This window comes from Dermacentor andersoni, chromosome 1 (genome assembly GCF_023375885.2).
Source record: "Dermacentor andersoni chromosome 1, qqDerAnde1_hic_scaffold, whole genome shotgun sequence".
NCBI classification, from domain to species: Eukaryota; Metazoa; Arthropoda; class Arachnida; order Ixodida; family Ixodidae; genus Dermacentor; species Dermacentor andersoni.
Genome location: NC_092814.1, coordinates 151,507,709 through 151,514,943, shown reverse-complemented (window position 1 = coordinate 151,514,943; position 7,235 = coordinate 151,507,709). Strand labels below are relative to the sequence as shown.

Genomic DNA, 7,235 nt, shown 5'->3' with positions numbered 1-7,235 from the left:
ATCTCCCGAGCTTAGGAGCAATAGTTTAAATAGATTATAGCAATCAAAAATCAAGACAGCAAGAAAGTGTGGACTTGATCGACAATCGCTTGCGTGCGTGCGTGCGTGCGTGTGGCTGATCGACACACGCACGCACGCACGCACGCACGCACGCACGCACGCACGCACGCACGCACGCACGCACGCACGCACACACGCACACACACACACACACACACACACACACACACACACACACACACACACACGCACACACGCACACACGCACACACACACACACACACACACACACACACACACACACACGCACACACACACACACACACACGCACGCACGCACGCACGCACGCACGCACGCACGCACCATAGGAAGCTAACAAGCACTGACACCGAGGACAACATAGGGGAAATTACCTGTACTTAATAAATGAAAAATAAAGAAACGATAAATTAATGGAAATGAAAGTGGATGGAAAAACGGCGCCGCGGTAGCTCAATTGGTAGAGCATCGCACGCAAAATGCGAAGGTTGTGGGATCGTTTCCCACTTGCGGCAAGTTGTTTTTTCATCCACTTTCATTTCCTTGTGTTTATCGTTTCTTTATTTCATTTATTAAGCACAAGTAATTTCCGCTTAGTTGTCCTTGGTGTCAGAGAGAGAGAGAGAGAGAGAGAATGATAAATGAAAGGTAGGGAGGTTAACCAGGACTGAGCCCGGTTGGCTACCCTACACTGGGGAAAGGGAAAGGGGGACGGAAAGATTAAAAGAAGAGAAAGTCCACTGGAGATATCAGTCGGTCACTCAGTCCGGATCACAGACGCTGACTCAATCCGGTCGCTTTCAAATATCGCAGCAGCGCTTTCGTGGCCTTTTGTAGCTGCGATATGCGAGGCCATGGTCCCAAGATCTTGTTCAAGGTGAACGGCCTTCCATCTAGTTGATTGAGAGCTGTGCAGAGGTCTTGCCTTTCATTTTCAAAAGATGGGCAGTAGCACAGTATGTGTTCTGTGGTTTCCTCGACACCGCAGGCATTGCACTTGGCGCTATGAGCCATTCCAATCAGAAATGCATAAGCATTGGTGAATGCGACGCCCAAATGTAAGCGGCACAGCACTGTTTCCTCATTTCGCGGAAGACCTGGTAACAGCCGCAGTTGCATAGAGGGATCGAGGGAATGCAAGCGATGTTGAGTGAATTCAGGTGTGTGCCACTTCTCCAATGTCAAAGAGTGCGCTAGCTTGCCTAAGTGTTGGGCTGAGTCGGTCCGCGATAAAGGTATTGAAACAAGGGTTGCTCCTTCGTGTGCTTTTCTAGCAGCTTCGTCAGCGAGGTCGTTGCCGGAGATACCGCAATGACCAGGCAGCCACTGAAACACGACGTCGTGTCCTTTCGCTATCATACGATGGTGCATTTCTCGTATCTCCGACACTAGTTGCTCACACGACCCGCGACGAAGAGATGACAGAAGACATTGTAAGGCCGCCTTCGAATCGCAGAATATTGCCCACTGATTAGCGGGTTGGTTGTTAATGTAATCAACGGCACCTCGGAGGGCAACAAGCTCCGATCCGGTCGATGTTGTCATGTGAGAAATCTTGTCTCGGATGCTAATTGATCGTGATGGTATAACCACTGCGCCGGTGGAGCTGGTCTGAGTGGAAGAGCCATCCATATATATATGGACTCGATCAAAGTAGAAAGTGTGCAAACAATCCAGAGCTGCTTGCTTCAAGGCCAAGGTAGGCAGGTCGATCTTCTTTTTTCTCCCTGGAACCGTAAGACGCACTTGAGGTTGTTTTAAACACCACAAAGCTGAGGTTGAACGTGCTGAGAGTGTGAAACCCGATGGTAAGGAGGCATGCAAACAATCCAGAGCTGCTTGCTTCAAGGCCAAGGTAGGCAGGTCGATCTTCTTTCTTATCCCTGGAACCGTAAGACGCACTTGAGGTTGTTTTAAACACCACAAAGCTGAGGTTGAACGTGCTGAGAGTGTGAAACCCGATGGTAAGGAGGCACGATGGATGCTGACCTTGTTGGAGAAGGACGCCTGTGGTCGTCATTCTGGCAGGCACGCAAGAGAGCTTGACTGCATCCGTGAAACATGACGAACATGGGCTCTAAGCGTTTCGGTGCTAATGTAAGTTGTGATCGGATGGTCTTGAGCGATTATAATGGTTCCAGCCGTTGAGGCGCTGCGCGGAAGGCCTAGGCAAACACGTAGTGCCTGCGCCTGCACGCTCTGAAGTTCTCCAAGATTTGACTTGCATGTTTTAGCAAGCACGGGGGAGCTATAGCGTAGGAACCCGATGAACAGTGCTCGATATAAGTGTAGCATGGAGCCACTGACGATCCCCATGTTTTGCCGGCGATGAACTTGAAGACGTGAACAATAGATGTGAGCTTCTTCTTTAAGTGGGCAACATGAGGGCTCCAAGTGAGGTCCCGGTCTACAATGACGCCCAAAAACCGGTGATTTCTCTTGTAGGAGATAGGCTGACCATTGATGCATACTGGATAAGGAGTCATCGCTTTTCGCGTAAATGCGACTAACGCACATTTTTCTGTTGAGATGGTAAGGCCTTGTGTGTGAAGGTAGTCAGATGCCTGTGTTGCTGCTTTCTGTAGCCGTGCGCGAACCTGCAAGCGAGTGACCGCTGATGTCCAGATGCAGATGTCGTCGGCGTAGATTGAAACACTCACTGTTTTTGGTAGGGATTCGGCCAGCCCAAGAAGCGCGAGGTTGAAAAGAATAGGGCTTAGAACACCGCCTTGGGGAACACCTCGGCATGTGTAGTGGTCGGTAGTCGGACCATCTTCCGTACGTAAGAACAAGGACCTTTGTGCCAAGTAGTTACTGACCCATCGATATACTCGCCCTCCTAGTTCAATTGTCAAAAGTCCGTCTAGAATGGTTGGATGGGAAACGTTGTCGTAAGCGCCGTTCACGTCAAGAAAGAGTGCTACTGATAATCGCTTCCGAGATTTTTGTTGTTTCACAGATGATACTAGATCGATGACACTGTCAATCGATGAACGACCACGTCGAAATCCCGCCATAGAGTCAGGGTAAATTTTGTGGTGTTCAAGGTACCATTCGAGACGCATGAGGATCATAGGTTCCATGAGCTTCCCGACGCAGCTGGCAAGAGCTATAGCCAGTTCGAGCGGTGACTTTCCTGCTTTTAGAAGCGGTACCAGGCGGCTGCGTTTCCATTCCTGTGGGACGACACCATCTTGCCATGAACTAATAAAAAGGCTGAGGAGTTCTCTTCTTGCTTCTCTGCCTAGGTGGCGCAAAGCAGTATATGTTATGCCATCGGGCCCTGGTGAAGACGAACACCTGCATAGCGCCATAGCAGCTTCTACCTCTTCCATAGAGAATGGAACGTCGATACTTGCATCTCGTGGGCCGGGGATGTTGCCTAGAGCCATGTCAGGGACTAAAACTGTGCCGCCGGCGATGTTCGCACAAAATTCCGCTGCGACGTCTATCTCACGGCGGTTTTGATTGAGAGCAAGGGCGTTGAATGGGTGTCGTTTCTGGGGACTTGAGCAAAGACCCCGTAGGGTACGCCACACACGGGACAATGGCTTGCGGGGGTCTAGTGAGTCGCAAAAACATTTCCATCTTTGATCCGCTAGCTTATCCATTCGGCGTTTGATCTTTTGCATGCGCCGAGCTTCTCTGAGGTCAAGAATTGACTTCATGCGCCTGTACCTCCTTTCAGCTCGGCGACGTAGTGCACGAAGCCTTTCCAATTCAATGTCATACTCTGTACGCTTTGATGGATGTGTGAAGCAGCGTGTACAATCTTGCATAGCGTCTGCAATTATGTCTTCTAATCTGCGTGCAATATGTGTCTTGCATGTGTCTTCTACATGATCTTGAAAGAGTGACCAGTCGATTTGGCAAGAGACAACCGGTAATGCGGCGTCTAGTCCATCGATTCCCATATAGGTCGGAATATGATCACTTCCATGGGTTTCAGTATCAGTGAACCACTGCACGCTCAAAGTCAGGCAACGTGACACCAAATTCAAGTCAAGGCAGCTGCTGTACGTAGTTCCTCGCAGAAATGTCGGGCTTCCGTCATTTAGAAGACACAGGTTGTGGCCTGATGCAAAGAATATCAGTGACCTGCCCCTCGAATTTATCCTGGAGCTTCCCCATATATGGTGGTGAGCGTTGAAATCCCCTGTTATTATCCAAGGACCGGGAGTAGCAGCCATAATATCTTCCAGTCTTTTTCTATCAAACTGACTTGTTGGGGAAAGGTAGACGCCAATAAGAGTAAAAGACAGCTTTTTCTTTTTCACAGTAACACAGACTTATTGGTTACCGTCGTGTGGCGCTACGTGTTGGGAAAAATACGTAAGGTCCTTGCGAATGTAAACCAGAACCTTACTGCTACGGACACACGTGTTTGAAACAAAATATTCATATCCCGATAGTCTTATGGAGGCTGATAAGTTCGGTTCACAGATGACCAGTATAGGAAAATGGTTTTCAAATACGAACTGTCGAAAATCCGAAATACGGGACCTCAGGCCTCTCGCATTCCATTGGAATATGGAGGCACTTCTCACATCATCCCGAAACGATCGTTGTTGTTGTCGATGAGCCACGGTTCTGCTGTAGAAGTTCTCAAGCACTGGACTTCTGAAGGCTCGCCAGAACCGGACTGATGGCATCCAGCACTTGCAATGCACTTCGAGCTGTTGGTGTCTGTAGCTTGTCCAGAAGAACACGAATAGCACTCACCAGAGAGCTGATCATAACAACAATTTGTTGATCTTGGTCCGCCAATTTATCAGGAACAGACGAAGTGTCCCCTGCTCTAGAAGTATCATTTCGCTCAGTAGGGGCATGTAGCCTCGGGAGTGCAGGCCACGCGTCAGCAGCCGTGCTGTTCGATGCACCTTTGTCCTTTGAGCTGACTGCGTTTGGCCTGAGCGGAAGAGTGGGTGGTAATATACGTGCACATGTGTGGCGTTCTGCAGAGGCTTCGGAGGCTCTTGATCTACGTCGGCGACGTGATCGTCGTCGCTTAATAGATGCTGCTGCTTCACGGTGAGACGAGTGGTCTCTAGCCATTTTCTTCAATATTTGCATTTCCTTTCGAATCAAAGGGCATTCCTTCGAAGATGCATCGTGAGGGCCGCTGCAGTTTGTGCACTTCAGCACACTGGCCTCGCACGTGTTTGTGGTGTGGGGCCCAGTGCAGCGAGAACAGACGGTAGTGTTATTGCACACACTACTCACATGGCCAAGCTTCATGCACTTCCAGCACTGCAGCGGTTTTGGTATAAAGGGGCGAACTGCGTGTCGGAAGTGGCTCACTTTTACATGCGATGGGAGGGATTCGCCCTTAAATATGATCTTCACACACCGTGACGTGCCGAGACGAAACGCGTTTGTAATGATGGTGTTTTCCGTAGCTGGCTTGATCAAGATTGACAGATCGGAGTCGACAATGGTCTCGTCAACATCGTAAATTACGCCAGTACGGACTTGTTTGCCCAGCGGAATATAAGGGCGGACTTTCATCCCGCCAAGTTCCGTGACCTTGCGCAAGGAATCCAACGCAGCCGCGTGTTCTACGTCAATCGCTAGCACGTTCTTTCGGGTGTTCACTCTGATGTCTTTGATTTCGTTTGGAACCAGCGCCTCTAGATGTGAAGACACGGCTTGCCTGTTGAGGCGTCTCAGGTTGTCAGTGGCGAGAACTGGCGAGAAGAGGATGGTGAGCTCCTCGGTATCCCGCGAAGATCTCACGGTGGACTCACTCGAATTCGATGATGCGCTGAGAAATCTTCGCTTTGCTTTACGACTCCGCACCAGCTCGAAGGTGTCGTCACAAGAATCTTCACTGCTGACATAGTACTGCATAGTGTCGTCGCTGTCAGTGTCGCTCTCGGTGCCGTTGCGCCTCCTGGAGGCAGCGCCGAGTCCGGCGGACGCGCGTGAGGCTCCATCTCCGTCGCAGTTAAGGAGGAAATAGCAGTTCACTGGCAAAGTCTAAGAAATTCACAAAATGAGTAGAGCTGGAAGAGCCGGGGCCCTTGGTTAACCCCCCTCTTCTTATATATATATATATATATATTGTCACGAACAGTGGTGAAGACAAAGACGTTGCAGTGGAGCCGGGTTAGAGTCTCTCCTGGCGAACTGAAAGACCTGCTGAAACATGTGTACCCTGTGCAGACTCGACTAGCCAAGTGCTATAGCCGTTTACTGTCGATTAAATACTCCCCGTAACGTCTTTTTGGTGGAGATTGCGGGCTGTATTCTTCCCGGCCCTGGATCTTCGGAGCGGAAGCCACGTTTCTCCCGCCTCCATGGGCGAAAACAGTACGCCGTTGTCGGCGCCCGCGGCTCCGGCAACCGTCGTCCTTTCGCATCCTCTCGATCCCGGCACATTTTGCCGTACGGACAACAATGGCGTCGACGATTGGCTCCTATTGTACGAGCGCGTCAGCAGGCGGGATGAGACGCCAATGCTCGCCAACATCATTTCTTACCTACGGGGCACACCTCGCGTGTGGTTTAATACTCAGGAAGAAGAACAGACGAGTTGGGACATATGCAAGGAGAAGAGGCGCGAATTGTTTGGCTGATCGGTCGTACGACAAATGACAGCCCGGCACGAACTCGCGGCCAGAGGTAAAACGTCGACGGAATCGTACGTCGCATATATCCAAGACGTGCTAGCCTTGTGCCGCACCATTGACAAAGACATGCTAGAGGCGGACAAGGTTGGCCACGTGTTGAAAGGCATAGCTGACGGTGCCTTCATTTAACATCCTCATGTGTACGCACTGCAGCACGGTTGACTCCATCATAACCGAATGCCGTCGGATTGAACAAGGAAGGGCCTTTATCGTTTCGTTCGCCGCTACGTAACATCTTGTGACCTGTGTCAGCGGCGCAAGAAACCCGGGACTCAACCTGCTGGTCTCCTTCAGCCAATTGACGTTCCAACCGAGCCGTTTTATTGCATGTACCTGGACTTGCTCGGCCCCTTTCCAATTTCCACGAAAGGCAACAAATGGATTCATAATTACTTTGTTTAGCGCAAAACAACTGACCCAAGAAAGACGACAGGACAAGGCGCTTTCTTGTGTCCGTTGTTTGGCGCTAAACAAAGTAATTATGGATTCGCACCAACTAGCCCGCCAACGCATTGTGCTGAACAAATGGATTGCAATCGCTACAGATTATACCACGCGATATT

General features: G+C 50.2%; 1 non-coding gene across 1 annotated transcript; it reads left to right on the top strand.

Annotated features, from left to right (window-relative positions):
- The first annotated feature begins 482 nt into the window (after positions 1 to 482).
- TRNAL-CAA (transfer RNA leucine (anticodon CAA)) lies at positions 483 to 555 on the top strand. Its single transcript has one exon. It is a non-coding gene; the product is annotated as a tRNA-Leu (tRNA).
- Positions 556 to 7,235: the final 6,680 nt, after the last annotated feature.